We start from the raw sequence: 26,428 nt of genomic DNA, 5'->3' as shown, positions 1-26,428 counted from the left end.
GACTTGGGAGTGATATAATGCTGTGGGAAGCATCTATATAAAAGCATATTAAAAAGGATGGACAGGCCGGGGACTCCAGTTTACTCACCAATGTTGGATTTATGAAGTCTAAATGATTCTTTGTATATGCCACTTGGTCTGGGAGATTTCTATCTATGGGCTAAGACAGTAAACTTACACACGGGGCAGATATAAACATATTTTACAGTGCAGTAAACTTTAGTCGAAATTCGAATAACCCATCATATGCAAAAAAAAATTTATTTTCTATTTGTACAGAACTCTGGGGGTGATGAAAGGCTTCCCTACCCACAACCCCATGTGTTGGTTGATGGCTTGGCATGGTCCTGAAACTTCTAGGTGACCTTGTAAAGAATCTAAGAGTTAACTGGGCGGTGGTGGCACATGTCTTTAATCCCAGCACTCAGGAGACAGAGGCAGGTGGATATCTTTGAGTTTAAGGCCAGTCTGGTCTACAGAGCAAGTTCTAGGACAGCCAGTGCTACACAATTAAACCCTGTGTCTGTCTGTCTGTCTCTCCCCCTCTCTCTGTTTGTCTCTGTCTGTCTGTCTGTCTGTCTGTCTGTCTGTCTCTCCACACACACACACACACACACACATACACACACACACACACATTCTCCAAGATTCATGACAGGAGTAGTGTGAGTGGCCCCTGAACATCAGACTTTCTCTGTGCTGAGAACTTGGTCTTGAAGGTCCTGAGCCAATACTTTTCCTTTCACTCTTTATATGGCAAAGATAACACAGGATGTGATGACTTGCTATTGCAGACTTCCTGGGACACAGCAATCTTGAGGGACTGGGCTGGTAGGACAGACTCTACTGCTTCAGCTGAAAGAAGCCAGACTGATTTGCACAAAATGAGTCCTTTTGGCAGCCACAGAAGAAGCCAGAGGATTGGAATGCCCTTCCCTGATGTCCTTCCATCAGTCAGTCAAGCAGCAGGCACCAAGTGTGTGAGCTCATTGCCTCAGCTCGGTCTGAACTGAACAAGCCTGTCCCTTAGATCTGGCTCACTGCATGGTTTGTGATGTCTTCTTCCCTTCACGTCCATCCCTCTTATTCATTAGGAACACACTTTAGCAGTGCTAGAATGTTAAGGGAAGGGATTCTATGCAGATGCCTCTTCCACCCCCCTTTTCTACCCCCTCCCCAGTCTCTCTCTCTCACATACACACAAGGTACCCCAAAGCCCCAAAGGTTCAAACTGACTCTTTCATGTTCCCATATTAACAGCAATACTGCATAAACCAGGTCTACTGGAGAAAAACTCAAGTTTGGAACGATGGTAACAATAACAGTAACTCTTCACATCTCTGTGGAACTTAAGAGTTTACACAACACTTCCATCCCTGTTCCCTTATTTGATCCTGTGTCGTGTCATCATCCTTCATATTCAAAGACAGTCTTCTGATCACTATCTCCAGCTGCGAGGGAAGCAAGCCTAAGGTAGAACCAAGAGGCCCTTCTGCCCTCTGGTAAAAGACATCATGTTGGGTTTTTCTTTTCCCCTTTTCTTTTTCTCTTCTCTCTTTTGCTGTGCTGTCTGGAGAGCCTGCAATTGCCTGTGACTCAGCCTCCTAGTCAGATGGGAAGAGGGCTATTGGATCTGTAGGGAAAGGTCTCCTGGCCAGCTTGCCCCTTGAAATGGAATGCGCAAACCTTTGCTTTGCCTCCAGCCAGAACGGGAGGCCCTCTTCTTCAGGCTTACCTCAGGAAATGAGGCAAGCCTGGCTGGGGAGGAAGGACAGTTTCAAAAGGGCAAGGAAGAGAGAATGCCCTGAAGCTTTAGAGAGAATGTGGGATGGGCTTGTGAAGCTGGAGTGGCAGAGCTAATGCAGACATTCTGAGGATTTTGCTTTTGACACAGTCTTGCTAGGTAACACTGGTTAGCTTTGAATTCACTTTTTAGACCAGGGTGGTTTCAAACTCAGAGATCGGCTTGCCTCTCTGCCCCACCCCCAAGTGCTGGAATTGAAGGTATGTGCAACCATGTTTGTAGTGTACAGCCACACCAAAGGAACCCAGGCTTGTAGGAGAATTTACTGAAAGGCAGAGGAGTTTTCATCCTATTCACTAGCTTTTTAGGGTTTGGTTGTGATGGTGATCATGTGTGTGTGTGTGTGTGTGTGTGTGTGTGTGTGTGTGTACATATATGCATGTGCCTAGAGGTCAGAGGGCCACATGAGCTGTCTTTTTCTTCTTCAGTTACTCTTTACTGCAGTGGTTCTCACCTTGTGGGTCCTGACCCCTTTTGGGGAGTCAAACTCTTTCACAGGGGTCACCTAAGGTCATCTACACATATGATGTTTATCTACGATATGTAACAATAGCAAAATTACAGTTATGAAGTAGCAACAAACGTAATTTTATGGTTATCACATAAAATAAATGTTATGAGGTCACCACATGAAGAACTGTATTAAGGGGGCCCATCATTAGGAAGGTTGAAAACCATTGCTTTGTTCCATCTTTAAAGACCAGGTCTCGCCAGGCGGTGGTGGCGCACGCCTGTAATCCCAGCACTCTGGGAGGCAGAGGCAGGTGGATTTCTGAGTTCGAGGCCAGCCTGGTCTACAGAGTGAGTTCCAGGACAGCTAGGGCTATACAGGGAAACCCTGTCTCGAAAAAACCAAAAAAAAAAAACAAAAAACCAAATAACCAAAAAACCAAAAAACCAAAAAAAAAAAAAAAAAAAAAAGACCAGGTCTCTTACTGAACCCGGAGTTTGATTCAGCTAGCCTTTCTGTAGCCCCAAGGACATCCCCATACCCCCCCCCCTCTCTTAAAGACATGGTTTCTCTGTGTAGCTCTGGCTGTCATGGAATGTCCTCTGTAGACCAGACTGGCCTCAAACTCACAGAGGTCCTCCTGCCTCTGCCTCCTGATTGTGAGGATTAAAGGTGTCCTCAGAGCTGGGATTCCAGATCCCAGACAGAGACGCCTGGATCTTTACCTGGCTGCTGCGGATCTGAACTTAAGCCCTCATGCTCCTAGGCAAGCACTTTGCTGACTAAACCATCTCCTGAGCCTCAGTTTTGTTGTTGCTTTTCTGTGCTTTTGTTTCATTTTGTTTTTTGTTTGTTTCTTTGGTTGTTGTTGTTGTTGTTTTTCTGTGTGGCCTTGATTGTCCTAGAACTAGCTCTGTAGACCAAGTCAACTTCCAATTTACAAAGATCCACCTGTCTCTGCCTCCTTTCCTACCACCCCCCCCCATACTGGGATAAAAGGCCTGTACCACACACACCACCTTCAGGTATCTTGGGGTGGGGTGGGGGGGAGGGGCGGGGGGGGGTGTTTGACGTAAGGTGTGATCCGGCTGGTTTCGAACTCACTGTAATCTCACTGTCTACTCGCTCTTAAGGTCATGCATCACACACAGCTTCCAGTTCTGGCTTAAAAGCTACTTCAACCATTCCCACCGCAGATGCTCTTTCACTGTCCAGTTGTTGTTGTTTTCCTATTGAAATGGTCTCCTGTAACCGTGGCAGCCTTCGCACGGGCTATGAGGCTATGAGGGAAGAACGCCTCATTCTTCCGCTTCCACCTCCCAAGTGCAGAGATTACAGCCTGGGCCACCATGTCTGGCTCATTGTCTAGTTTCTTTACTGAGTAGTGTTTTGTTTTTATCTCCATTCCTCTAATACAGCCCTTTTTCTAAGCTAAAGAAAATTTTCAGTGAAAGTCAAAGCCCAGAGATTTTCAAACACCGTCTCAGGCAAAACTCCTGAAACTCCACCAGCCTTCCTTCTTTACGGTTTCTTTTCAGCCCAAGGCTGTGAGCACATGGGCCAGTCCCACCCTTCACTTGGCCCAGCCCAGGCCCCAGATGAGAGTGTCTAAGAAATGGAAATGGGGACTGATAAGGAAAAAGAAAACTACTGTGTGGTGGTGGTTTGCAGTGGCATATCTAAGCCTGTCCTCTCCTGCTAGGAAAAATCAGAGCCCTGGGCAGTTTGGAGCAGGGAGTCCAAATAGCAGAAGAAGGTTGCTTTTAGGTAGAAGGCAGGCTAAAAAGCAAGGGCGGGCATCCAGACTCACAGCCTCCTTCCTATATCTTTGGATGTGACCGACCATCGGACTGTTGAGGCTTCAAGCCTATTCAGGCTAGAAAAATCTTCCTGTGAGAAAGATTCCTTGTAGCCTAGGAGCTCCCCTGCCAAGCACAGTCCTGGGCTGGACTTTTGGGGCTAGCCCAGTTAGCAAAGTCGCTCCTGCTCCCGGTAGTGACAGCCAAAGCAGGGCAGAAGTGTGTAATTGCAACCACTTCCTGCCCCAGCTTGCCCTAGGGCTGGCCCCGCCCCTGAGGACAGTCAGGGCGGGGCCCAGGTACAGTGAGGGAGTCTGGTGGGGGTGGAAAGCGCTGCTTAGCAGCAGGCCTTTAAGGGAAATCAGCTGAGATTCATAAAAAGACAAGAGAGAGAGCGTGCCCTCCATTTGAGCCTGCCAGAACTAAAGGGGCACTGGACAAGTCTATTGGCATAACTTATCCCTGTAGGAAAGGATCTAGATCACAATGCCTTTTTGATCACTACCAATATTAACTTCAGTCTTCAGCTCTAATTATGCTGGCTTGGTAGACCCGGGAGAGCCGGGGTCTACATGAAGAGATGGTTTCTTCTCTGGTCTAGGTCTTGACCATTGTCCTGAGCATCTTAGAACACAGAAGAGAGGCAGAAGATGAGTGTTGCTGAAGACCCTGGAGATGCACAACATCAGTATGCAAATGCTCCTCATCTGTCCCTGGAATTCCCAAGATCCACTAGCCATTTGTATGCTGTCTGACTAATCAGGCCTTGCAATGCCATCTGAGGGGAGAGGATATCCTCCTTAAAGCATCCTGGAATTGCCAAAGAAGAAAGGAATGATACTCCCCTCAACTCTTCTTGGGGAGCCAAACATCTGAGCAGCTGAGTAGTTGAGATATATACTTTGTAGCAAAGATGGAGACCTCGGTTCTGTCTCACCCTCTTGTGTTAGCTATATGACCTTGGGCAGCTTGCTTATCTTCCTCCAGCTTCAGTCTCCTGGCAGAGTAAAAGGAAGCTCCTAATACTTGCCCTAGAGCTCGTGACCAACACAAAATAGGACATGTATGGGAACGTGCTTTGCAAGCTGTAAAGCACTGTGCAAAAGTAAGGAGCAGATAATGGTATTCTCTGGGTTAGAGATGCAAGGACCGGGATGGGGAAATAGGAACAGAGCCTAGCAATGAGGCTACAGACTCTCCTCTGGAGCAGGTTGCCAGAGGCTTTCACACACAGGTAGGGGTTAAGCCTGTGGTGTAGACTTCGCAGTCTGAGTTGGTTCTGAAATGGAAAAAAAAAAATTCCCCAAGGAGGTGGAGGGGGATAAAAGCCTTGCTATCTCTCCTGTTGAGTCCTGGTCACCATGTGAAGAAAGGCCAGTGGTGGGTAATGAGTTTTATTTGGGAGGAGGAGCTGGCCTGTCAGGACCTTTAAGTGTAAGACAGCAGCTGGAAGCTCGCTACTCGCATACCTCACAGGCAGCGTGCACATGCTCCTGGAATGAGCACAGGATGTTTTCTCTTTCCTCCTCTACAGGCTGGGGCCGAGGGGGTGGGGTGCGGGGGACAGAGGGGAGCTGGGTGAGCCAAGCACACTCAGTGACAGCTGCAAACCTGACCTGTAGGCTTCTTTACCCCCTTTGCATTCTGGCAAGGGTCCCGGGGCCTGGCTGACCCCTGCCCTCCCTTCTTTGATCTGCAAGAGCCCTGTCCTCCTCCTACACTCAGATGGGAGCGCTCTCACTAGCTTGAGATATATCTCAAGGTTTCAGATATATCTATGGCTATACATGTCAGCAGCCCTATATGCAGATTCTGGCAGGTGCCTACATACAAACGCGGGTTATACATACGTATACTCTAGGTATGAAGAATAAAAGACTGACTTCGTACTGTGGAACATCTCATCTGTAAAGGAGATTTTCCTACAGCATGTTAAAGTCCTTCTGGCTCCAATGTTCGGTGTTTTGACACTTTGAATTGTGGCTACTTTAAAAGCCAGGCCAATGAAAAAACACCCGGCAAAACAGTTGTGATTGTTGGCTGTTGAGTTGTCAGATAGTTAGGTCTGAAGACTTTATTTTTCTTTTTTTTTTTGTAAGATTTATTTATTTTTATGTATATGAGTACACTGTAGCTATCTTCAGACACACACCAGAAGAGGGCATCGGACAGTTATGAGCCACCATGTGGTTGTGGGAATTGAACTCAGGACCTCTGGAAGAGCGGTCAGTGCTCTTAACTGCTGAGCCATCTCTGCAGCCCAGACTTAAAGATGTTCAAAAGCGCAGTTACTTGATGTGAGGTAGTATCCTCTTACTTTACAAGGTGTGAGACAAGGTTTGTCTGTGTTACCCTGGCTGTCCTGGAACTCACTCTGTAGAGCAGGCTGGCCTCAAACTCAGAAATCTGCCTGCCTCTGCCTCCCAAGTGCTGGGATTAAAGGCGTGCATCACCACAGCCAGGATACAAGTTGTGGTCTTATACTGATGCCCAGACTGTGTGGTATATTGGTTTTTGTATATCTGCTGGGTTTGAGCATTTCCATCAGTGAGGGTATGTATCCATGGATGCATGGAGAAGTTGCATCAAAGAATAGGAAAGAGAAACTAGAGTCTGTCAACTAATAGAATCCCTTACATTTCTAGTTCAACAGCCCCTTTAGTGAGCTAGGAACTGTGCAGAGAGCGGAAGAGATATAAATAAATAAGGTATGGTTTCTGCCCTCCAGGAGCTTACCTATGGAGCAGAGAAATACATAAACAAATAATTGCAATACAATGTGATAATAGAAGCATAAAGATTAAGACTGCATTATGAGAGCACAGAAAAAGGACCAATTAATTTTGCCTGGGGGTGTCCGGGGCAGAAACTATGCCTGTAATAGTCTCACTTTACAACCGTTCTAAAACCCTTGAGTTATTACCTTCACATTCTTACTTTCAAAACATTAAGACAGGCACCTTTGTCACACCCTGGCCCTCCTCTCCACAAAGCTAGGAAGATTCAGAGAGGAAATCATCCAGGAGAACTTGGACATTTCTAGAGAGCAAGGGAGCTGGTTTGGGAGTGAAGAATGAGACTGTGGGAAGAGAACCCTTGTGTCCAAGCAGAGGCACAGAGGGCCTGCCCGCACAACCAGAAGGGGATTGGCCAAATGGCGAGCTGGGATCAAAACAGCTTACTAGGAGCAACTGCTACCCCCATCCCTCTCAGCTATAAGATGGTTGGGGGTGGGGGGACGAGACAATGTGAGGATGGAGGTTGCTGGTGTAGCTGGTTTAGCTAATAGGGACTTAGGAGTGGGAGTGAGAGAGGGGAGGACTGAGAATCCAGTCCTCTCTGCCTGTCCTAAGGCTGTGTGGACAGGGATCACTTTCAGTGGGAAAGCTCTTTGTGTTCTCTGCACTAAGAATAGGGCTGCTTTGGGTGTCACTTCTATTTTGCCAAGTGCTTCTAGTGAATGGCAGTGCTGACTTGTGAGACGGTCCCTGGTGGGCTGGAGCGGTTCTAAAGTTAGTATGAAGGGAAGCTAACTAACTGGAAGGAGGGTAGGAGGACCGATCTCTGGATTCTGCACTGGGTTTTAAACCATTGCTTTACTCATCCAAGAAATAGCCCATGGAAAATGAGTCTCCAGTCTTTACCCTTAGCCAAATCTATTGCCTCTCTCTTTCCTTACCCTTGGGACTACGGTTTCATCAGGAAATTTCATCACTACCATTCTCTCCTCCTCCTGTACACCCTTGATCTTTAAACCTAGAGATGCTACCACAAAGAGAAGCCTGGGACTGTGCCTTGAATGACCCCCTAACACATCTGGATTTTTCCTGGAGTTCAGGCCAGCCCCTGAAATGGACCCCAGGGGAAGTGCCAGAAGGAGAGGGCTAGCTAGGGGCGGTGGGGGGGGGGAGGAGAGCGCGGAACGAAGGGCCTGCCTTTTGGGACTCCCAGCCCCAGGACTAAGACGTCCCAAACTTCCTGTTTCTTCTGGCCGCTCTGACCCCAAGGGCTGCGGCTCCAAGATAGCTCAGGGCCTGGAAGTGCATGCTGGGTAAGCGCAGACGACGGGGTAAGCGAGCTGCTGGCAGTAGTTGGCGCCCGGCTGGTGTGGGCACGATCTCCGCTTCCTTCTCCCGCGATCGTGCTTTGCTCGCGGGATGGGCATCGGGCAGGTGGCTGGGAGGCCCCTGACACCGAGGGCTGTGGGAGGAGCCTAAGCCCGGGCGGGGATGGCCCGAGGGGCGTGGGTGTGGGCGTGGGTTGGGAGTTTCTGCATCTTAAAGAGATGCGGAGTTGCCTTCTCCACAGGCCGAAGTTCGAGCCGACCTCGCCTCGCCAAGTGCAGGAAATCCTGAAGGGGCAGCACAGCCTGCTCGGCCCTGTCCAGGACTGGAGCTCGCTAGCCCCCCTAAAACTCCACAGGGAGCAGTTTAGGGCCAGTAAAAGGAACTCTCTCCTTGCTCAGCGAAGACAAACCGGAATGCAGCTGGCAATCTTCTCCCCCTAAGTAGGATCGGAATTTTAACAACAGAAAACGTGCGGCTCGACTCCTTAGAGAAATGAAGGTGGTGCCAATCAATGAGGGGAAGAGGTCGAAAAGGGCAGCTCAGTCTCCTGGTCCTCAAGATAGATTGCTGGAGTTCGGTAGAGGAGTTGCTTCAACAGTGGAGGAGAGGAAAGGTTTTGGAAGGATGATTTGATACATCAAGGTGTTTAGTTAAGTCAGAAGAGAGGTTAAACTCTGAACTCTCCTGTCCTCTTCCTTTGGGGCCACGCACATCCTGCGCACAACTGAACCTCCCCTGTAACTTCCCGTCAGCCTCTCAATCTCAATTTTCCTTAGTCTTTAGCTCTTCACCATATTTACTTGGGATCGTGAGGAAGTCGGTGTTATACTCTCTCTCACCTCGCTGCAGGGGTCGATGTTGAATGTGGGATCCAAACAAAATGAGAGACGGCTACACAAGACACACAGGGGCTCGCTTCACACGTTACCGCCCCTGTTTGTTTGTTTGTTTATTTTTAATCTGTTTAATTATTTATTTATGGAGGCGGAGTCTTGCTAGGTTCCTCGGACGGGTCTGGAATTCACCACGGAGCCCACGCTGCCTTTGAACTTGATTGAGCTCCTTCGGCTTTTCAAAACACAAGCAGCTTCGCTCAGTTTATGGCTCCCATTTTAAAGGTAAAGAAACTGAGGCCACCCAGATGGCTTAATCGTTTGCTGAGCTCACGCAGGGAGATGGTAATAGTGATTACAATGGACTTGGTGCTTCAGGATCAGATTAAGCAGCCATATTCCCCTCCGAGTCCCTCCAGCTCGCCACTTCAAATGGCTGAATGTTACTTTATTAATCCTCTGTTGTCATAGTTTTTGGGGGCGTGTTTTATTGTTTCTGTCACCTGTGCTAGGTAATAAGTATTCAGGTGATGGAGATGATCTTAACATCACAGCTTAGTGCCCACAAGAATGCTGGCACATATGGAAGGCATTCAAGGCATGTTTCTTTTTCTAATGCTAGAAATGAGGATTTAGACTTCTAAGCTTTTCCTGGTCAAGTCATCCACCTACATACACACCTGGCTTGGAAGTACCCTTCTAGGGGTAAGATCTTTCTACTGCCACATAGCTTTGATGCTGGGCTTTGCACTTTGAGGGGCTTTGAAAAGTAAACACAGAGAGTGAGCGGCCATGTTTGGTTGGTTGAAGTACCTATTCAGAGGCAGGACCAAGCTGCCGTGCTACAGATCTGTGATGCACGATCTGTACCCTGGTACTTTTCTCCCAACCCTGGCAGTGTCAACATTTATGCATATCAGCACAGAGCCCTGCTGTTTTTCAAAAATAAATGATGGAACTCATATCAGTAGCTGCAATCCATCTTGGCAGGATTTGGAAGGGACCCTGTCTGCCCTTTGCTAGTTCTCTTGAAAGTCTAGCACAGTGAGAAGAAGTATCCCTTACTTGCTCCCCCTCCTTATTTCCCTGACCCCTTCAAAACTACAACTAGCCACAAACCACATGGCCCACAAGCAACTGAGATTTGTAGCCTTTGGAACTTCCCAGGGCAGGGGTCAGTCAGGAGGTCAAAGGGGGTGTGGGCATCACACAGTCCAGAGTCATTACTCTAATGCCCTCTGGGAGAGTTTCCAATCAATGACTCTATTTGTCCTCCCTTGGGGAAGACTGGGGGTAGGGCAGCGGGGGTCTATTATCAAGCCCACCCCCACAACACTGCCTCCCTGAAGCTCACCCTGGGGCCTGGCATCCTACTCCCAAATCTCACTACTACCCAGAAGACAGAAACCAGAAGTGGGACTATATCTCTGTGCCTGAGCAGATAGAATGTCTCTTTTCCTTCTTTTCCTTTCTAGGCTAGGGATCTAGTAGACTGGACTTTTATTAGAGGATCTATGACATTTAAAGAGCCAGCAAGATCACTTTGCCTCCTGTGCCCCACCCCCTTTAACCACCGCATTTTGAATGCCTAGGTTTTGGGAAATGCCCCCAACTCACAGTGTTCTTTCTAGGAGAGTCTTAGAATCATTCTATGTAAGAAACAGATAGGATAGTATAATGGTCAAACACCTGGAGCTGGGCGCTGGCTAGACCTGAATTTCCAACTCAGCTTTGCTATTAGCTAATATTGAGAGCTCTTTAAATTTAGAAGTCTGGACTTTTATTATCTGCACCATATTTGCCTTATCTGCTAAGCAGGGACAACAACAGTACCCACCATATATATTGATTCAATATAATATATGCTATATACACTCGCCACTTGGGAAGAGCTCAAGAAATAGGAGCTGTGGTGGCCATTTTTATTAGTCTTTGTTGCAAACAAGTACTATTGTACTTGGTACCTATTGGGCCCAGAGCACTTCACAAGTCAAGTCGTTTGTTTTGCAAGATCCTGGAGAGGTGGAATTCCTCCTGGTACCCCTCCCCACACAGCATTTGGGTCATTTGATATGGGATTGGCCAGAGCTATGCCCCAAAGTAACATAAGTGTGGTTGTGGCTACAGGCAGTATCCCCTGAGGGGACTTAGTTTCATTGACTAAAATAAAATTTAGAATTTAGTGGCCAGCTGTGTGTGTGTGTGATAAAATAGTCCCACCGTAGTATCTAAAATGCCTACTCTTGGCATGTAGTACCAGGTAAGCATCCTGGCAGAAGCCTTTAGTTAAGAGCTTACATTTCCAGAGAAGCGACTGTGGAAATGTTTTTGCCTCATGCCCTTTCTCTAGATCCAATAGCCTTTGCTTAAAATTTACCCATGTAGATAATGGAAATTCGCTTTTGATTCCAAATTGTGACAGTGGGTTCAAGTGATAATTGCTAGTGATACAATGAAGAAGGCTAGCTCAGTAAGTACTGGGCACATTGGCAGAGAAACAATATATGGTTCTGCCCAGAGTTCACCAATATGTAGGTTCAGCTCTGCTTTTACAAAACATTTTATCTCAGCATTGTTGTTGTTGTTGTTGTTGTTGTTGTACTACATAGAGTCTTAGTCTGGAACTCTCTATTTGCCTGCCTCAACTTCCTCCTGAGAACTCACTTCTGAATCCATCCTTACTCGGTTTGGACTGCAAAGTGGAGAAGGTAGGTATCTCCCACCAGACTCAGGACTGTCCTGAGGCTGGAGATACTGTCACTCACCCCTCCCCAAGCCACCCCACCCAGGTCTGGGAGCTTTCTGAAATTAGAGCCCTCAGTCTCCTCCCTTAAGCTGGCGATTCTCCAGCCTGAGGAACCAAATGAGCTGCTTCCGTACTCAGGAGCATCTCCAAGACCGGTGCCCTATGCATTCTTTGGTATTCTAAGCACCCAGAGGTTTGGCACCCAAGGCAGAGCAATTGGCTCAAACAGGCCAAAAAGGTGGCTCCTGTCCTCTGGCTGCGGAGCTGAAGAGAAGATTGCCCGTTGTGGGAAGCCGGAGGGCCCACGTGGCGGGTCTCTGCAAAGAGGTGCTTCGGAGTCTGTTCAGGCTCTTTTATCTGCACACCACTCCCCCCACCCCGCCCCACCCTGGCCGTGCAGAAGCCCTCTCCCCAATGAAGACTGGCAACCTAGGGAGGGCCCGCGGGGGAGGGGAAAGGAGAGGACGCGAGCACTATGGGGGCTGGGAGAGGCTGGAGAGGTGGTGGAGGGCCAGAGACCAAGCGGCAATGAGCCGCCGCTGCGGGAAAACGCACTGAGGAAAAAAGCGGAGAAAGGAAACCCATTCCGCCCCAGACACCAAGTATCTCCTGTTACCAACGGAGAGGTGCTGCTTCAGAAGAGGTGATCAGAGCCGTTGGGAGCGGGAGATCACGTGAGGAGGGAGGGAGGGACAGGGAGAGAGAGAGAGAGAGAGAGAGAGAGAGAGAGAGAGAGAGAGAGAGAGAGAGAGAGAGAGAAGAAAAAGCGGACAGACAGACCAACAAAGAGCGAGGAGGCCAGGCCTTCTTCCTCTTTTTCCTTCTCCAGCTCACCTTCAATTCTCCAGTCTCACACTTAGGGGGCCCAGTGACCAAATGGGAACTGCAGGGTCTGTTTGCTTGCCTAAGAAGTCCTTTCTTCTTCTTGATCACACTCTGTCTACTCGGCTAGGTTTGACACTTCCCTCTCCCAGAACAACAAAATGGACAGTAATTGGGCTGGTGAATACTACTCTTTTTCAGTTTGCAAAGTACAGGGAATTCCCTGTTATCTATCTGCAGGGGCGGGGTTGGGGGAAGCTTCCTCTAGGCCTTTGGAATCTGGAATCTCCCTGACCTTAGAGTACCCCTGGGTATGAGACCCAGGGTACCCAGAGTTCACCAAGCAACAACAAATGAAGGTTTGGGTAGGAGTCTAACTGTGCCAGGCAGAGTGCTAAGGACCTGCTGAACTGCACAAAACAACGTAGCCTGCCTTCTGGAAGTTTTTATTGTGAAGAGAGACAGGTCACAGACAGGCAGAAAAGACTGCAAAAGGGTCTATACCAAGTGCCAGAGAGAATATGGAGAATGGAGACAGAACAGAAGAACCTTTAGGAGGTAGGCTTGGAGCAAAGGATTCAGATGTAAGAGTTCGGGAGGCCAACGGATGTAGGGACAGGTGAGGAACTGTTCTGAACAGCAGGGCTGAAGCAAAGACCAACTCCTAGTTGAACCTTCATTGATTCGGTTAGGACGGGGAGATCTGTCATTTTAAAACACATTGAACTGTAAACATTGCTTTTTTTTTTTTATCTAATTGCAGACCCTACTGCCGGCCCCTTGTTACCGCTGATTACTGGGAATTGGCTATAATTTTCCAAAGTGCTACCAATTCAATGAAAACCGTTGCTCAGCCTGCTTTTTCCATTGAGGAAGTTCAGGCCAGGAGGAAATGAAGTCAATATCCTGTCGTTCCCCAGTCCCCCTGCCCCACAACGATAAGAGGTGACCACCCACTCAGTAAGTATGGCCCAGAGGCACTAAAATCTCTGCCCTGGCACTGCCCTGCTCCCTCAGCACACACATGGCCTTACCAGTCCTTGCTGGGATTGGACCATCAGGGCAGAATCTTTAAATCCAGACTCTAGGTTCTTAGAGCTGGCCAGGTATTCCTTGGATATCTTAGTCCTCTCTTCTTGACATCTTAATCATATGAATTACTTTATTTGGTATTTTGTTTAGTTTGAAAAAATAGATTCTAGTCTCTGTTTATCCTGGGGGGGGGGGGTTTACCAAGGGCCCCAAGCACCGGGTATTTCTCTAACCTTACATCCTTTCTTTGGGCCAACATGCAACTGCACTAGATGTTGGGGAGTCTTACTAACATAAGAACATTTTAGTGCAGGGGAGGACATAACTGCTACCAGCTTTAGCTCGTGACTTACACAATGCCATCCTCAAGGCTAGAGATGTCATTTTGATAAGTGGCTGGCTGGATTTCTCAGGGCAATGGGATCAAATTCCAAAATAGGCTGCAGACCCAAGAGCATCAACCCTTTTGCACAATCTAGCGGAAAGTTGATCCCCTCACTGCCATCAAACATTTTGTAGTTGTTCCTCTACTGTTCTCTCCATTTCACTGAGTAGCCCTCTGTACTCAGGACTAGGTACAGACTCCTTCCCACTAGGAACTTCTGCTCCATTAAGAAAGACATTGAAACTTGGTACATGGCAGTGCATTCCTTTAGGTCTTAGGAGGTAGAGGCAGGCAGATCTTTGTGAGTCAAGGTCAGTCCGGTCTCCAGAGCAAGTTAGAGGCCAGCAGGACTACACAGTGAGACTTTGTATCAAAACTAATTGTTAAAGGAAGCAATGGCACATTCTACCGACCAGGAAAGAAGGTTTACATTTATTCATTGTTGCTGTGGATTGAGACAGAGAATCATTGTAGCTCAGGATGGCCTCAAAGTTCACCTGTGGCTGAGAAATACCTTGGCTTTCTTAGCCTTCTACTTCTTCATCACAAGTTTGGAACTTACAGGCATGCAATATCATACCTGTTTTATGCAGTGCTGGGCATGGAACTCAGAGCTTTCTGAAAACTAGACAAATACTCTTCCCACTAGGCTATATGTCCCCAGTCAAAATATAATCAATAATTTAATTTATGCTACTTGTGAACTATGTGGAGTTTGTATATGTGTTTATAGTTTTGAGATGTCTTACCTTTAGCTCGCGATGACCTGGAAGTCAGTGTATACTCTAGGCTAGCCTTGGATTCATGGCAATGCCCTTGCCTCACCCTCTAAAATGCTCAAGTTAAAGGAGTGAGCTATCAACACTCAGCTAGCTGTGAAGATTTTAGTTAGGGAGACTCGGTTTTTTGTTTGTTTGTTTTTTTTCTGAAAGAGAAATCTGTAAAGTCGGAATAATAATGGCCCACACAGGGTCATTATGGGAAGATATGTTGATAATTTATGGGGGGGGGGTGAGCCAAGCACAGAATCTAGTGGTCTTAATTTTTTTGTGGCTATGTTATTACATAGCTACTATCCAAAGACAAACAACTGCTATCAACATTTTAGTACATTTTCTTCCAGTGTTTGTTTTGTTTCTTTTTTTTTTTTTTGAGCCTTACCATGTAGCCCAGGCTACCCCAAAGTCTCCATCCTCTTGTGCCAACCTCTGTAGTGCTGAGATTATTTGTGGGCACTACTCCCTCCAGTCTTTTCTTGTTTAGAGGGGTGGGGGAAGCAGAGTCTTTTGTAGGGCAGGGTGGTAGGGAACCTATCATGTAGCCAAGAATGATCTTTAACTCCTGATTCTCCTGCCTCTACTGTTCCACTGCTAGAATTGTCATCACTTTAAAAGAAATGTGCTGGGGATTGAACCCAGGCCTTTATGCATGCTAGGCTACATCTCTGCCTCCAAGTCTTTTTTTTTTTTTTTTAATTCCATTTTCCTCAGATAATTTGTGATTAACATAATACATAATTCTATAGCTTGCTTTTTAACTTAAATTTACAACAGTGAGTTCCTTGATATTTGTAAACATTATCTTAGTGATTGTGTAATTGTTCATTGTGTAGATTCCTGTTGCTGTTCAAAGCTCCTAGGCTGCTATCCTTTGTTCTTTACCCACGACCACCTCAGCAATGCCCTAAATGACACAGGTCCTTGCCAAAGACAATTACAGAACCACCTGTTTCCCATCCTCTACATTCACATCCAATTATCCCCCAAGAAGTTGACTGGGATCTCTACTTTCACTTAGGCATTTCCACAGATGTCTGTCCTTACACTTTGAAAAGTTAATTTTTAACTTAGCATACAAAGTCATAAAAACACCAAATGCCTCACAAATTTGCTTGTCATTCATGAAAAGGGGTCGTCCTAATCTCTATGTTCCAATTTTGGCACATGAGCTGCCGAAGCAAACATTGTCATTACACTTAATGGAAGCCAAGACAGACTCGGACCCTTTGGTGCCATGTGTGCACTGACATAACTTTAGCCTCCGAGGATCATCTTCTCTTTTGGCTTATGATCTTTCTTTTTACTGGGCATGCTCAGATGGCAGCTTCCGTCAGAAGTCCTTGGAGTCTAGCTATGTTTCTGCTAGCCCGAGTTAGCACTTTCAATGCTGGGCAGCACTTATATGTTGGTTTTTGAGATAGATCTCATGAGTCCTACGTTGGCCTGGACTCACTATATGTAATCAAAGATGCCAGTGACGTTCTGATCCTCCTGCCTCTTCCTCCCTGCCAGGATCTGGGAGTACAGGTGCGTGCCACCTGGTTTTATGCACGCCAGGCGAGTGGCAAACTAGCTGACTTACATCTCCTGTAAACTCAGTTTTTGGTGTGTATGTTGAGGGGTGGGGGTAGCCTCTTGGTATTTACTCCAAGTTGGCCTGGAACTTGAGATCTCGCCTCTGTCTTCAGAAGGTTAGAGAAGCAACTTGAGTGCCATCAAGGTCCTGCCCTAAACTCAATTTTGCTGTCACCCAAATGGTAGGCCAGGATGTAAGCACTATAGCCATCATCAGGCCTAAGGACCCAATGAAGAGGAAGGGTACTGTAGCCCTTTCCCAGCTGTGAGATAAAACACATAAGGAACTAGAGAGGGCGTGGAGAGAAAGGGAGGGGTTCCCTTAGGTCATTTCTTTCTTCATTACGTAAACTCTTGACAATTATGTCTTTGAGTTTCTCCAATCTGAGGGTAGAAGCATTAGGTAGATGGTTTACTATGGGGGGGGGGGGTCATAGAGCTCAGCAGGCATGTCCCTGAAAGGCAGCCCTCTAGCTTCAGGACAAAGGCATCCCTAGATAGTCCTTATCCAGAAGGTTTGGCCTGGAGCAGGCAGGTCTGGGCTCCAGTGAATGAGAAAAGAAGAAAAACCTACTGAAGTTCTAGGAGGAATGGGGGGTGGGGAGGCTTGTCAAAGGGACAATCCAGGTGAGATGTTCACTTCAAATCAGTAAAAAAGAATGTATCATTTAATGAATGATTTTGCGGTGTGTGACTATTAGAGGAAAAAGAGTTCATGTCATCACCAAAGAAAATCATAAAGTGATATAGTGATAGCCAGTTAGTGATTTCTTTCAGAGATGGGACTGGGGATTAAGCCTAAGGGTAAACACGTGCCCCAGCACTGAGCTACTCAGTCAAGTTTTCGGTTGCAAGGTGCAGCATCTAATCCTAATGAAAGCACCCAAAGATTTTTGCAGGAAGCTCTCTGGGATCTTGCTGTGACTAAAACTGTGAAGAATCGGGGCTCAGTTAGGGAAGTGCTCCCCTAGGTTGTATGAATCCCTGTGTTCTGGCCCCAGTGCCAGAGAAACCTGACCATGGAAACACACACCTCTAATTCCAGCAAGAATTGGATGTAAGGAGATCAGAAGTTCAAGGTCATCTCCAGTTACAAAACAAGTTTGAGGACAGCCTAAGTTGCACAAGACCATCTCAAAAACAAGTAGCTGGGCGTGGTGGCGCATGCTTGTAATCCCAGCACTTGGGAGGCAGAGGCAGGTGGATTTCTGAGTTCGAGGCCAGCCTGGTCTACAGAGTGAGTTTCAGGACAGCCAGGGCTATACAGAGAAACCCTGACTCAAAAAACCAACCCAACCCAACCCAAACCAAACCAAAACAACACAAAACCAACCAATCCCCCTCCCCACCAAAAAATCCATGAGGCATCAGGCCTCATAAAGAGGGGTGCTGTACAGCCAGGTCCATGTCACAGGCCTGACTTAATTACGGTGCCTTGACACTGGGGTCCCCTCCAGAGACTTGCTGCCATTCTAGACACAGATACCTTCAGGATTCATTGCTGCCTTCCCACCACCCCCAGAAGCATTGTAATGCTAAAGTCCAGAGGGAGCTATAGTATCTGGCTAGCAAGCTCTGGGTGACATCTTTGACCTAGCTGCCAGCGGATTTACTTTAAATTAATTATCTGGGTATTGGGATACTGAGCAACCAAAACTAGGAATATCAGTGCTGGCGAGATGGCTAAGGAGTTAAAGCTCATACAGCTCTGGAAGGTTTCACAACTTTACAGGGCTCCAGCTCCACTGGGATCAGAGGGCACCTGTGTACAGCCCCTGACAAACTCTTCATTAAAAATCGTACAAAATAAATCTTTTTTTTTTTTTTTGCTTGTTTTGTTTTGTTTTTTGGATTTGGTTTTTTCAAGACAGGGTTTCTTTGTATAGCCCTGGCTGTCTGGGAACTCACTCTGTAGACCAGGCTGACCTTGAACTCAGAAATCCACCTGCATCTGCCTCCCAGAGTGCTGGGATTACAGGCATGTACCACCACTGCCCGGCCACAAAATAAATCTTTAAAAAAAAAAACCCAAAACAAAATAAAAAAAACTTGCTGGGCAGCGTTGGCGCACGCCTTTGATCCCAGCACTTGGGAGGCAGAGGCAGGCGGATTTCTGAGTTCGAGGCCAGCCTGGTCTACAGAGTGAGTTCCAGGACAGCCAGGGCTACACAGAGAAACCCTGTCTCGGGGAAAAAAAAAAAAAAAACCCAAAAACTCAAACTGTTCATCATAGTTACTGACTTTTCTTCTTTTTTTCCCCCCTGTTGAAAAACCCAGGCAACTAAACAACAATAGAGTTGTACCATGTCACACATGTGGAGACCAAACGACAACTTTTACCTTCAGAGCCATCTCACAGGCCTTTAGGATCACCATTTTACAGACAAAGTTGAAGATTCCCTTGATCACACAGCTAGTAAGGAAGTAAAGGGTGAAGCTGAGACTTGGTACCAGCTTCCTTTGACTTTAAAGACCATTCTTAGGCTGGAGACGTAATTCAGTTTGCAGAGTATTTGCTTATCATCGCCAAGTCTTAAGCTTGATCCCTAACACCCCATAAACCAGATATGCTGGGGAATGCCTGCAATCCCAGTACTTAGGAGGTGGAGACAGGAAGATCAGATGTTCAAGTTCATCCTTATCTGCCTGGTGCATTCAAATCCTGTCTGAGCTACTTGAGACCCTGTCTCAAAGAAAAGCTTCTGCTTCTTGTTTACTGTGTCTTAAAGTGACCAGGAATGGCCTCAACAGGCGCATCTCCGTGAATCCAAGGTTCATCTCTGTGAATCCAAGGTTCATCTCTGTGAATCCAAGGTTCATCTCCGTGAATCCAAGGCGCATCTCCGTGAATCCAAGGCGCATCTCCGTGAATCCAAGGCGCATCTCCGTGAATCCAAGGTGCATCTCCGTGAATCCAAGGCGCATCTCTATGAATCCAAAGCCCATCTCTGTGAATCCAAGGCCAGTCTACTTTACAGAGTGAGTTCCAGAACAGCAGAAGCTACACAGAGAAACTCCATCTCAAAAACAAAATAAAACAAAATAAAAAACAAAGAAAAGAAAAGAAAAAAGAAAAGAATGATCTCAGATAAGGCCCCAAACAATCCAGAAGAAAATAGGTGACCATGCTCTTGGAAGTAGGGACAGTTGTTTTAGGCATACAGGTAAATGAAGGGACAATGACTGGTGACATAGATTTGGCTCTATAAAAGCATAAAAACTTTTTTATTTTTTAAAATTCTGTGTATGATGCATGGATGGGTATGTGCATGCGTGAATGTCTATGATGGTCAGAGATATCAGATAAACCCAGAGCTGGAGTTCATACAGGTAGTTGGTGCTTAGCCTTTGATGTGGTGGGTGGTGGGAATCAAACACAGGTCCTATTCAGGACTGTACGCACCCTTTGTCACTGAGACACCTTTCTAGCTTTAAACAGTCTTTTTTTAAAAAAAAAAAAAAAGAAAAGAAAAAAAGTGTGTGTGTGTGTGTGTGTGTGTGTGTGTGTCTGTGTTCACAGGAGCCAGAAGAGGGTGTTGGATATCCTAGAGCTGGGGTCACATACAGTTATGAGTCACTTGACATTCGTGCTAGCAACTGAACACAGGTTCTCTTAGAAGAGTAGCAAGAACTCTTAACCTTTGAGCCTTCTCTCCAGTCCAGAAGGTCTTAATTAAACAAACAAACAAACAAACAAAACAAAACAAAAAAGTCTTACAAAATTATAAGGAAAGAGATGAGCACCTCAGGAAAAAAACACTCAAAGGACACAAATTGGCATTTTACATTTATTTATTTATTTATTTATTTATTTATTTATTTATTTATTGAGACAGGGTTTCTCTGTAGCAGCTTTGGCTGTCCTAGAACTTCATTTGTATATCAGACTGGTCTTGAACTCACAGAGATCCCCCAGCCTATATACACACACACACACACACACACACACACACACACACACACACACACACACACACACACAGTGCTGGGATTAAAGGCAGGCAGCACCACTCTGGGTTTCTAGTACATTTTAATAGCCAATACACTGGGAGTGGTGGCACATGCCTGTAATCCCAGCATTAGCACAGCTGGATTAGAAACAGGAGGATCATCTTGAATTTAAGGGGAACCTGGGCTACACAGTGAATTTGAGACCAGTCTTGGCTATGTAGCAAGACCCTTTCTCCACAGAACAAAACAAAACAGAAAAAATCAAAAGTGGTCCAGTGAAATGACTCGGGAAGCCAGGCGGTGGTGGCGCACACGTGAAATCCCAGCCCTCTGGGAGGCAGAGGCAGGCGGATTTCTGAGTTCGAGGCCAGCCTGGTCTACAGAGTGAGTTCCAGGACAGCCAGGGCTACACGGAAAATCCCTGTCTTGAAAAACTAAAAAGAAAAAAAAAGTTTAAAAATGAAACAAAGACAAGTGGATAAAATTCTAGACTACAGAGAATTATAGGAGAATCCTCCTCCTCCTCCTCCTCCCCCCCCCTCTCTCCTTGCCTCCCTTTCTCTTTTGGCTTGTTGAGATAGGCTATTGCCTGACTGATCTTACACTTGCCATGTAGCCAAGATGACCTTGAGCTCTATATCTGCTTGTCTCCACCTCTCAGAAAGTGCTGGGACTGCAGGCATAGACTACCTTCCCCAGTTTATGCAGTGGTCGGGATAGAGCCCAAAGCTCTGTCCAGGCCAGGGCAGGACTCTACCAACTGAACTGCATCTAGAAGTGAAATTTTAAATACTGAGCTCTGCATTTTAATATTTATTTGTTTCATTTATACTCATAGTCAGAGAGTTTAGAAACGGATTTTTTAAATCAGCTTTATTTATTTATTTATTTATTTATTTATTTATTTATTTGCTTAAAAAGATACAAAACTCAGGCTGGAGAGATGGCTCAGCAGTTTAAAGCACTTTGTGCCCTTTCAGCTTATAGCTGTCTAGACTACAGTTCCCAGGGAGCTGGATTCAATAGCCGGTACCCACAGGACACCTAACAACTGTCTGTAACTCCAGTTTCCTGGAAATCTGACTCCTTCTTCTGGCTTCCATGGGCAGCAGGCACACACCTGTTGCATAGACACAAAGGCAACCATACACATCAAAGAAAATAAATCTAAATAAGAGTTACTTTAGTGAAACCAGACTTATTTAAAATATGTACACATATATTAGCCAGGCAGTGGTGGCACAAGCCTTTAATCCTAGCATTCAAGAAGCAGAGGCAGATCTTTGAGTTGGTGACCAGCCTTGTCTACAGAGTAAGTTCCAGGACAACAAGGGCTACATAGAGAGATTCTGTCTTGGAAAACACATTCTCTCTATCTATCATCTATCTATCATCTATGTATCTATGTATCTAGCTATCTATCTGTCTGTCTTTCTCTATCTATCTTTCTCTATCTATCTATCTATCTATCTATCTATCTATCTATCTATCTATCATCTACCTATCTGGAACTCTTTATGATATCCTTAGCTGTGTTAGTATTCTTCGTGTGATTTCAGTTTTATAGCCAGGCAGTGGTGGTGGTGGCCTTTATTCCCAGCACTTGGGAGGCAGAGGCAGGTGGATTTCTGAGTTTGAGGCCAGCCTGGTCTTCAGAGTGAGTTCCAGAACAGCCAGGGCTATACAGAGAAACCCTGTCTCAGAAAAATAAAAAACAAAAAACAACTAAAAAAAAAATCCCCACCAGATTTCAGGTTTAGAATATGTGGTGCCAAAAGAAATATGTTCCTTTTTTTTTTTTTTTTTTTTTTTTTTTTTTTTTTTTTTTGAGAAAGAGTCTTACTCTATATCTTAGACTGGTTTCAAACTCATGGCCATCTGTCTTAGTTAGGGTTCATTGCTGCGAAGAGACACCATGATCACAGCAATTCCTATAAAGGACAACATTAGTTAGGGCTGGCTTACAGAGTAAGATGGTTAGCTGGTTATCATCATGGCAGGAAGCACGGCAGCATCCAGGCAGACATGGTGCTCGAGCAGGAGCTAGAGATGAAGTGCAGAGTTCTACACCTTGATCAGCAGGCAGCAAGGAGGAAACTATGTTCCACACTGGTTGGAACATCAGCACAGGAGACCCTGAAACCTGCCCACAGTGACATACTTTCTCCAACAAGGCAACACCTCCTAATAGTGCCACTCCCTATGGGTCAGGAATTCAAACACATGAGTAAATGGGGGCCAAACGTATTCAAACCACCACACTATCCTTCTGTTCCTACCTCCCAAGCTCACACATACAAAACATAAAAATAAATCTAAAAATAAACAAATAAATATACCCAGGACCTCACATATGCTAGGGAAGCAGTCTACCTTGTAGCTACGTTCCTAGTCCAACTAAGTTCATTTAAATTTTACAATTAGGTGAATTTTGACATATGCTTCTACCTCTAAAATCAAGACATAGAACATATCTGTTTTCTCCAAAACTTTTCTTATTGTCCTTGACAGGTCACCACTTCATCTACCTGTTTCCAGAAGTCCATTGATCTACCTGTTACCAGAAGTCCTGTCACTACACCAAATTCAAAGGGGTCACGGTATATATTCTAAGCTGGCCTTCCTGCTTCTGCCTCCAGGGTGCTTGGATCCACTTGGTTTGTTTGTTTGAAGTTTGTGGAATTAATTTTTTATTTATTTTTATGTGTATTGGTGTTTTGTCTGCATGTATGTTTGTGTACCACGTTAGTACCTGATATCCATAGATGCCAGAAGAAGGCATTGAATCCCCCTGGGACTGGAGTTTGACAGCTGTAAGTTGCTGTGAGAGTTCTGAGAATCAAAGTCAGGACTTCTGGAAGCTAGTGCTCTTAGCTGCTGAGCCATAGCAATTTTATATGATGAAATTATACATATTAAAATATGCATGTCCAGAGTATATGCTTTCCAGGATTTACTTTAAAAATTACCTATTAGGAGGCCTGGAAAAGTGTCGCAGTGTTTAAAGGGTTTGTCATTCTTACAGAGGACCTAGATTCAGTTTCCAGCATCTACAAGGCGGTTCATAACTATAACTCCCATGAACTCAAGGCTCTCTTCCAGCCTTTGCAGACACCAAGTGTGTATAATTGTATAATGGTGAAACACACACACACACACACCACACCACACAATACATATACATATACACATACACATACACATACACATATACATATTCTCATGCACAATAAAAGGATCCATTATGGTCATGGTATCAAACTGCCTTCTAAATATTTATATTACTACTCATAGATTAGTGCTGTTCTCAGCTTTGGTCAGGGAAGATTCTATTTTCAGCAGGTGACAGTTAATGCAGAGACTCATAACTAGCCAAAGGGTCAAGAGTGACTGTGAGTGCTCAGCCCTAAATGGGACATCTATATATACTCCCCGAAGGCACAGGGACTACTGTGAAGAAGGAACTGAAAGAATGTCAGAGTAACCAGGAAGTGGGGGCACACATCTTTAGTCCCAGCACTCAGGAGGCAGAGGCAGGAGGATCTGAGTTCCAGCCTGGTCTATAGCGTGAGTTCCAGGACAGCCAGGGTTACACAGAGTAACCCTGTCTTGCTAAAACAGATAAACAAAAAGAATGTAGGCCCAGACGATAGGGAGAAGTACTGTGACATGCTGTTCTCTGGAGATGACAGAGAACAGGACAGGGCTGTTGCAGCCATCAACCCATAGCAGCAGCAATGACCAGCATGAAAATACCCGCACAAAACCAAGCCTACCGACATTGCATCACTGACTGAATAGGGCCTTGTAAAACTCCACCCTCCCTGGAGGAGGTATAGACAGGGAACACTTGTTAGGGGGAGAAGAGTCTTATTCCTCAGATATGTTGACACTGGTCATTCTCTTTGCTGAAGAAAATAGCTCCTAACCCATGTTCATATAAGCAATGCTAATGAATGAAATGAAGCCCACAAAGGAAGGCTTGAAAGTAAGAGGGGACTTGTAGGGAACAGGAAGAGTTTAATGGGAGAGGGAAGGGAATAAGACATAGTAATGGGGAGAATATGATCAAAGTACATTATACTTTGAAATTATGAAAAAGTATCTAAATATCTATTCTTGGACAGAAAAAAAGAAAAGAATGATAGTTGTGTTAGATACTTAGATAAAGAGCATTACATGATGGGATGAAGATGGCCTTGCACCGCTCAGTAAGATAAAATAAAATATTCTGGGACTGTGGGTATAGTTTAATGGTAGAGTATATGCTGAGCATACAAGCGGCCCTGGGTTTAGTCCTCAGCACACAAATCTATTGGTAAAGAGAAAATGGTTTAGGAAAGACGCTTGCTTGGGGCTTAAATAGGGTGTGTGATGGCACACACTTGTAATCCCTAGCACTTGGGAGGAAGATAGAGACAAGAGAAACAGGAATTCAAGGTCATCCTCAGCTACTAAGTGAGTTTGAGGTCATCCTGGGCTATACAAGACTCACTTCAAACAAAGCCAACACAAAGATTGGGGTTTGTTTAATTGTTTACCTTTGTATGTGTTTGAAATTTTCTATCATAAAATTTGATTTGTGTACTTCTTGATCTAGGGGTTTCTAAAATTAGATCTGGGGAGGCAGAGGCAGGCAGATTTCTGAGTTCGAGGCCAGCCTGATCTACAAAGTGAGTTTCAGGAACAAAACAGCCAGGGCTACACAGAGAAACCCTGTCTCAAAAGAACAAAAAACAAAACAAAAGAAAACAAAACAAACTAAAATTAGATCTATATAAAGGATGTTGTTAATAAGAACTTATATTGCCGATAGAGAGATGGCTCAGTGATTAAGAACACTGGCTGTAGCCAAGTGGTGGTTTCAACAACAAACAAAGACAAACAAAAACAAACAAGAAGATGCCTTCTTCTGGCCTCCAAGGACCAAATGTAGGCACCCATTTGGTGTGCATTCATACATGAAGGCAAAACACCCATACACATAAAATAAAATGAAAAAAGTTAAAAATATTTTAAAGGAAATTATGTTGATAATAATAAAATGACAAGCTGGGCGGTGGTGATGCACACTTGTAATCCCAGCACTTGGGAGGCAGAGGCAGAGGCAGAGGCAGAGGCAGAGGCAGAGGCAGAGGCAGAGGCAGAGGCAGAGGCAGAGGCAGAGGCAGAGGCAGAGGCAGAGGCAGAGGCAGAGGCAGAGGCAGGCAGATTTGAATTCGAGGCCAGTCTGGTCTACAAAGTGAGTTCCAGGACAGCCAGGGCTACACAGAGAAACCCTGTCTCAAAACAAAACAAAACAAAACAAAAAAAAATAAAAACGACAAGATTAACAATTATAAATTTAATAAAAAATAATATTGGATAAATTATTGTACAGTCACTGAATAGAACACACTTTTCTTTTTCTCCCAAGAACACTGAACCTTTCAAAAAATAATGTTTTCAAAGGATGCTCATTATCATTGAAAAGGAAACAGACATTTTATATGAAGAATGCAAATTATAAAGGCGTTATGTATAGCACGATTCCATTTTCATTTAAAATATATAATAATGGGTGTGATGGTACACACCTGTAAGCTTGGGCGAGAGAGATAGGAAGATTGTCAGGTTGAGGCCCGCTTGGGATACATGGCAAGACTCTGAGTCAAAGAACCAAATCATAAAGCCAGCAAGATGCCTGTGGGTAAAGGAATTTGCTACCAAACCTGAGAATCCGAGTTCCATTGTGATCCCTGGCACCCACATGGTAGGAGGAATGAATCAATCCCAGTAAGTTTTACCTCTGCAAGCATGCCATGGTGCACATACTGAAACATGCATTATCAATTAACCAACCAGCCAATCAATCAATTAATCCATCAATCCATTAATCAAATAAGAGCTGTCAAGATGGCTCAGTGAATAAAGTCAGTTCAAGGCTGTTGACCTGAGTTCAATACCCACAGTAAAATGAGGAAACCAGTTCCCACAAATTGTTCTTTGATTTATACATATGGATGCATGCATGCATGTGCGCGGCATACACAGTCACATACATACAACATGTCTACATGCATACAGATGTGTTCAAAATGCACTAAATAAATAAATAAATACATATAATAAAAATGTTTAAAATAAAAAATGTTAAAAACAATGTATTATCCTTAGCATGGTATCATTAATTTGATATGTGGTC

At 45.2% G+C, this 26,428-nt stretch overlaps 1 long non-coding RNA gene across 2 annotated transcripts; it reads left to right on the top strand.

Annotated features, from left to right (window-relative positions):
* The first annotated feature begins 8,368 nt into the window (after positions 1-8,368).
* LOC127675621 (uncharacterized) lies at positions 8,369-26,321 on the top strand. 2 transcript variants are annotated; one of them, XR_007975496.1, is made up of 7 exons: positions 8,369-8,619; positions 9,106-9,239; positions 11,564-11,662; positions 13,286-13,482; positions 18,571-19,107; positions 19,150-19,457; positions 22,756-26,321. It is a non-coding gene; the product is annotated as an uncharacterized LOC127675621 (long non-coding RNA). The 2 variants fall into 2 exon arrangements; XR_007975495.1 differs by having other exon boundaries at positions 18,571-19,457.
* The last annotated feature ends 107 nt before the right edge of the window (positions 26,322-26,428 follow it).

This window comes from Apodemus sylvaticus, chromosome X (assembly GCF_947179515.1).
Source record: "Apodemus sylvaticus chromosome X, mApoSyl1.1, whole genome shotgun sequence".
Classification (NCBI taxonomy): Eukaryota; Metazoa; Chordata; class Mammalia; order Rodentia; family Muridae; genus Apodemus; species Apodemus sylvaticus.
Note: the sequence above shows the minus strand (reverse complement) of the source record. Positions and strands in the feature narration are given on the sequence as shown.